We start from the raw sequence: 7,163 nt of genomic DNA, 5'->3' as shown, positions 1-7,163 counted from the left end.
ACTTCTGACTTTTCTCTAAATGCACAAAACTCTGAAGTGCAATACTTGGACTCTGATCTCATAACGAAACTTGAGAAACTGAGGCCTGCTTATGTTTTACTTTGTCCCAGACCAAGATATTTTAATGACAATGAAACTATGAAGTCCATGGCCTAAAGAATTTACAGTCAGAATTAACAGGTTTTAAAGATGAGAACCTTTACTCAAATAGTAATTCTTCATTTAGTACCTGTTGTAGCTGTGTCCTTGCTGCTAGCATGTAGGTTGACCTTGTTTATGTCTACATAGACAGTTTGTGCCTCATCTCAGGTGGATACCAACCCCTTATGTCCCCTCTTTCTTGCTGTGACTTCAGGATTTCAGAGGCTTCCATGCTTCAAGCCACCTTTCTTTAATGGCCTTTCTGTGACCACTCGTGCCTGGACCGATGGGGAGAAGGTGTCCTTCAGCACTTAACCCCCAGTCTCTGAGTGCAGTGAGATATCCTTCCATCTTAAGACTCTCATGATAAAAACATCTACAGTGACAAAGAAGTGCCTGGATGCTGCCAAGAAGTTTGAAACACTGATGATAGATGGGCAGTCTGCTTTTAATAGGGAATTAAGTGTTCCCAAACACAGGCTTGATTGATTGCAGTTCACTCACAGCAGCAGAGGAGCCTGCGCTTCACTGCTGTGTGATGAGAAGAAAAGCTCAGTAGTACAATGGGAAATACTTTATTGAGGCAACTTTGTTCAGAAGTAATTAAAAACGAGGTCTTTCTATTCTCTGTGCAGCCTGATGTCCTTGCCTGTCATGTGGTTCAGCACATTCTTTCCAGCCCCTTTCATGGCACAAACAAGTTGGGATGTTGATATTGCATGCCCCTCTTTTTCAGGGTTCAGTGGGGAAAGATGCTGAACAGCTCTAGAGGCTCGTCAGTGTGAGCAAACTCAGCTCCATGCTCCTGGCAGCAGTGTGGCATCCAGCAGCGACCACCCTAGGTGTTACATCGTGGATATGAGCTTCCCAGGGCCATTCCGCCCTTCTTCCTCCCCTCACCTGTGGGAGAGATGCAGGAAGAAAATAGTATCAGATGAACGAAGCCTCTACCAGATCCATTAGGCTGGAGACCATGGTCACTTTGGAGGGGATTTTCTTTTGTTGAATGACATTAGTCACAGCGTGGTGTGTGGCACAGAGCAGTCAGGCAACATTGTAATCTGCTAACAATAAAAGCGAGGTCGCCAAGTGCCACTCAGTGCTGAAAACTATACAGTCATTCCAGTTTCCCTTCAGACATCTACATCCACGCATTTCCTGGAACAAGGACAAGGCCACACAACTTCAAACCCAGCCAACAGTGGGTAAACAAACTGTGCTGCTGTGTAGTCTTCTCAGAGTGACAAGAGTCAGAGATTGCTTGTTTCCATAGAGAGAAAAAGGGAAAAAAAAAAAATAAAAAAAAATAATCATCTCAGCATCATGGTGTGGAGGGAGCAGAGCCCTCTTCTGGGTCACACCACCACGTCCCCATCCACCTCTCCAGTACCTCCATGCAAGTCAGTCCTTGGTCCCCTCCCAGAAAGCAGTCTTCACAGAGGCTTTAACTCATTATCTTTGGAGACCAATAAAACAGCTTAGAAAAGGGATGGTTAAATACTGTCTTTAAGTCATATCTGTCTGTTTTGTTTGGGTTTTTGTGGTTTGTTTGGTTTTTTTTTTTCCCCTTGGGGCCTTCTACTGCTCCAAAGGGAGAAGCAAATGTTTTTTTTTTGGGAATGTTTCAATTGAAAAAAATCTAGCACTGGGGCTGTGTTTTTCTCCACAACGGCAGCAAGGGGTGAGGAAGGAGAGGAAAAGCATGTGCTGGGATTTCTCTCATTCTAGTTCCTCAGGAGGAACAGCCCCATGCAGCAGTTCTGGCTCTGGAGGAAACATATGTGGCTGTGTCCATGTTACTCAGGCAAACTCAGGTAAACCCCCTCTATGAGGTAGGCTGTTATGTACAAATGCTTTTATTTCCTCATTGCCATCTATTGAAGATTATCTCCCTACAAGAAAAGCACACCATTTCCCATGTTTTCATGTGTAATGTCAGTGATGTCTGCTATAAACATCATGAAACATTTCCCTGCCCCTACACTGACATAGGTACAAAAGTTACCACTTTTCATCTTTCAAAGCACTGCAGAAATGTTTGGGTCGTGTATCCTGCTATTGTTCTGGGCTGGGCATCCCACTGAAATCACTGGGAGAAATGACTGCAGGATACGGACCTATCTAGTCAGTCTTTACAGTGGTCCCAGTAACATTCATGTTTTACAAATGGGAAAGTGGGGAAGGTGGAAATGGCTCCTGTTAGACTAGATGCAACTGGTAATTAATACCACTTTGAAAAACAAATGGAGAAAAAAGACTAGAAACTCATCAAAAGCTCTCTCAAAAAAAAAAAACAACCAAAAAAAACACCACACACACACAAAAAAATCCACCACAAACAACACACACACCATGTCGTGGTTTAAACCCAGCCAGACAGCTTGTTCACTCACTCCCCCCCCTTCTTGCCCTCCCCCTACTCCCAGAGGGACGGAGAGGAGAATTGAAAAGAATGCAACTCCCACGGGCTGAGATAAGAACAGTTTAGTAACTAAGGTACAATACAAATCACTACTGCTACCACCAATAATAATAATGATAAAGGAAATAACAAGGGAAGAGAATACAACATCTCACCACCAGCCAACCGATAACTGACCCCCCCAGCCTGACCAAGCACTGACCAATACCTCGTCCAACCCCGCAGTCTACCAGCCCTTCCGGGTAACTCCCAGTTACATCCTGGGCATGACGTGCTGTGGTATGGAATACTTCTTTGGTCAGTTTGGGTCAGGTGTCCTGTCTCTGCTTCCTCCCGGTTTCCCCTCCTCCCTGGCAGAGCATGAGGCTCACAAAGTCCTTGGCCAGACCAAAACATCAGTGTTATCAGCTCTGTTCTCAGGCCGAAAGTCAAAACACAGCACTGCACCAGCTACCAAGAAGGAGAAAAATGACTGCTACTGCTGAACCCAGGACACATCCCCAAACCCATGGCATGGTAGCCTTTGGATTTCTCTATGTCACAGGTACCTGATATCCCAGAAGGGCATCTTGTTGCTTCCCAATGGATCCAGCAGATCCTCAAACTCCAGAGGAACCTTCCAGGTTCAGGCACACAACACACACCTCCCTCCAGTCCAGGGACAAAACACAGCTCTCTTGCCCTGGGAGATGAGACAAGACACAAGAGAGAAACTGAGATACTTTCCCCTAAATGTGCCTCCTCCAGAGGTCTGTCAAGTCACAGAAGTGTGTTACAGTCCCCCCATCTCATGCAGGAACACATGGAGACAAACAGGTAATTTTCTTTCTTTAAGGAATAAGGCAAACATATGGACAAATATTTGTTAGATGGGAGGAGGAAAAGGAAGGGAGAGAAACATTCATGAAATACTGCAAAAGCTTTGACATTTCTAGGCATTAGTGCATCCATTGCTGCCTCTCCTCAGTATTTTTGAGTGACTACTTGTTCAGACAAGAGTAATACTTCCATTTTTCCAGGGGGATACCATGTTTTCCAGAGTGTTTCCAGGCACCTCCACTGCTCAGACTCCGAAGCATGGCATTTCCATCTCACTGAAGGAGGTGATTATTCAGCTAACTGCTCTGCAGCAGCCCTTCTTTACCACCACAGAGGAACACAAGTGCTATAGCAAGTTTTGCTCCAAGTGAACTCTTGGAACTGTAAGTCCTTGCAACATTTTCCAGGCCATGTCATCTTGCTTTTCCAGGTGTGTTTGCTTATTTTTTTCAGTAATTAGCCTGAAGCTGAGCCGCAGAACTGCACTTTCTATACCAGCCTGGATTTTTCCACCTCCTGCTGTTTTAAATTAAGAAATGCCTATGTTCAGGATCATATATGTACACAAAGGTAAGAACTACTGAAGTGGCACTGCCAGTGTCCCCACATCTCTTTCCATAATTAAGCAGAGATGGTTTGACCTCTAGAATTGTCACTTGCTCTCTGATGCTTATCCCAGCGGCCTGCAGGCTTCCTAGGATCTCTCAGAGGACCTGTGGGAAGTGTCCAAGAAGAAGAAATTCATGTTTACAACAGTGATTCACCTCAGTGAAATTTTCTGAAGGAGTTTTACAAGGGCATGTAGTGATAGGACAACGGGGAATGGCTTTCTGTTTAAAGAGGAAAGATTTAGATTAGATTTTAAGAAGATGTTCTTCCCTGCGAGGGTGGTGAGGCACTGGCACGGGTTGCTCAGAGATCAGAAACCACGAGACCCAGCCGTGTTTGAATCTCAATTTTGGCAAAAGCGCGGCTGGGGGGAGCCGTGCCGGGTGTACTGCTTGCCGACAGCAGGTGGCGCTGCTGTGAAGGGAACGGCGCCGCCAGACCCTCCCCCCCCCCGGGATTCCCCCAAATCCCCCCCAAATTCCCGAGAGGCCCTTCGACGGCAGCCCTGCCCCCCAAAAAAGGACCGCAGTTACACCCCTAAATGTGTTCCCACCCTGCGGGAGACCGACCCAGCCCCGTATCGCCTTTTGCATGGACTCTGCAGTGCACATCTCCGCTTTGAGATCCCCCCATCACCCCTAAGCCGTGCCCCTCATAAACCCACAGGTGAGTGGCAGCAGCCAACGCGGGATCCAGCTCTGGGTGACCCTGCAGGGGTGTGAGAAGCCCCCGGTAAGGAGAAGGGGGAAGCGTTGATGCTGTCAATCAATACACCTAGACAGCTGCACCCCTGCAATGGCAGGCCATGGCCCTGGTCCAGCACCCCTGGGACCCCCAGCCGGGGGTACATCCTGCATCAAATCCCACTGGAGACACCAGGCCCTGTTTCTCATCACGCTCCAAAATTTCAGCCCAATTTCATGGGCATCTGCAACTAGAAACTCTTTCCTATCATAGAAATGCCGAAACCCCACAGAAAATCGTGTTGTATCACCTATGGATTGGGAAGTGGGTGAAGGGATTGCTGACACCAAACTGAGCCACAGCAGCTGACCATGGTCAGATCTGGGCCATTACACAAGAAAATACAATGTTTCTGAGCAAGCCTATGTCTCATCTCCTCGCACAGGGCTCCAACAGCATTTCTGAGTGAGCTGACTTCTTGCTTCCTACCAGAGCCCAAACAACCCCACAAGATATGAGCAGAGCATTTACAAAGGGACCGCTTGTAATAGCGACTAGAGGTTTATGCCATCCCCTGGGACAATACACACAGGGAAAAACTTAAATTTGTCTTGTGTATAAGAAGGGCTAGGGGCAGAAGCCAGTGAGGTTTCATCCTCTCCTCACTGCCGTAGGTGTCTGAGATGGACAGCTGTCTGTTTAGACTGTGCTCACTGGCTTGAGGAATATGTGGTATCCACAGTATGTGGTAGTGGCTCTGATTTTCCAGGCTTGGAAAACGACAGAAAAGAAAAAATGAATCATATAAACCTTTGCTGAAGACCAGCTATCAAACCCCTTCAAGTAGGGCCTGAGGCTTGCAAGGTGCCTGCCTGCCCTTTCCAGCTCAGCAGCGGCACCACACACAAATGAGTACAAAACTTAATTTTGAAGAATTAAAATGAACTTTAGGAGCAACACTGAGGTTTCAAGGGAAGAAGAACCACTTGACAGAGACTGAACTCCTAAGCCTGGACCTTTACCTCAGCCACACCTAGCAGAGTGTCCTGGGTTCAGCAGTAGCAGTCATGTTTTTCCTTTGTGGTAGCTGGTGCAGTGCCGTGTTTTGACTTCCAGCCTGGGAACAGTGTTGGTGAAGCCGATGTTTTCGGTTGTTGCTAAGTGATGTTTACTCTGACCAAGGACTCTGTGAGGCTCATGCTCTGCCAGGGAGGAAGGGAAGCTGTGAGGAAGCAGAGATGGGGCGCCTGACCCGGGCTAGCCAGGGAGGTATTCCATACCACAGCACGTCATGCCCGGGGTGGGGGGTGACTGGGAGTTACCCAGAAGGACACGGGCTTCCGGGTGGGACTCGTTTCTTGGCCGGTGGTATCGTATTCTCTTCCCTTGTTATTTTCTCTTATCATTGTTGTATACATGCTTCAGGAGAAAAAAAAAAAACCTCAGTTTTTAGCTTCGGTATAAAAAGAATGGGAATGACACAGCTTACTTTCAACAGGGATGGGCAGCAGTGCAAATGATGGAAGAATCAACCCATAAAGACAAAACCCAAAAGCCCCCACTAAATACTGCAGGCTGATTGCTGCTAGCTTAAACAGATCTAATCTATAAATAAAAAAACAACCAAACAACCCCAACAACACCCCCTCAAAAAAAAAACAACCAAACAACAAAATCCCCACTCACTATGAAGAGCCTCCATCAGCTCTGATAAACCCTTTCCCACCTGCCTTAATTAAAAGAATGGATAGACTTGATGTTGTTACCAGCTAACTTTGCTTTTAATTAAGCTGATTACATACAGCTGGACTAATTACTGTGCACTAACCTGATTTTCTTATATAAAGGCAGAAATAGGCAGGTAGTTAATCAGATTAATTTGTATGCATCTTTTTATTTTTTTTTTTTAATATGCATGTATAATGTTCATAGTGAGAATGCTGAGATAGGCATATCAGCCCACAGATTAAAGCAAAATTTCCTAGGCATAGGAGACTACTTAATTAGACCAAATAAATCTAAGCTTTGCAGAAAGTGACTTATTTTTTTGATGAACCAGGCGTGTGTCCCAACTGCCTGCTCTCCCTCCTTTAGCTGTACATTTATTTCTGCCCAACACAGGACCGTGATGGCGGAGAACTTAATTGGCTCGAGGGTTTTTTGTTTTTTTTTTTAATTATTATTATTGTTGCTCTCTTGCGGCCGCTAGGAGCAGAGGTTCCGCGGGGATGTGGGGCTCGGGCTACCCGAAAAATGACCATGTCCCTCCCGGGGTGGAGGAGAGAAAAGGAGCCGCAGGCTCCATCCCCACAGCATCGCGCCTTGTCCCTGAGTAAGAAGCAAAGAATAAGAGTAAAATCCTGCTTTTGCTTTCTCCTTGGGGGCGAGGGGGGGGGGGATATTAAACAATATTAAATAAATAATAACAAAAAGAGAAAAAATTAAATCGCCTCCAGTTTTCATCTCTCCTCCTTTCACTATCATAATT

Source organism: Pezoporus wallicus, unplaced genomic scaffold, assembly GCF_028554395.1.
Source record: "Pezoporus wallicus isolate ANWC-B61680 ecotype Strahan unplaced genomic scaffold, APGP_CSIRO_Pwel_v1 contig_4053, whole genome shotgun sequence".
Taxonomy (NCBI): Eukaryota; Metazoa; Chordata; class Aves; order Psittaciformes; family Psittacidae; genus Pezoporus; species Pezoporus wallicus.
Note: the sequence above shows the minus strand (reverse complement) of the source record.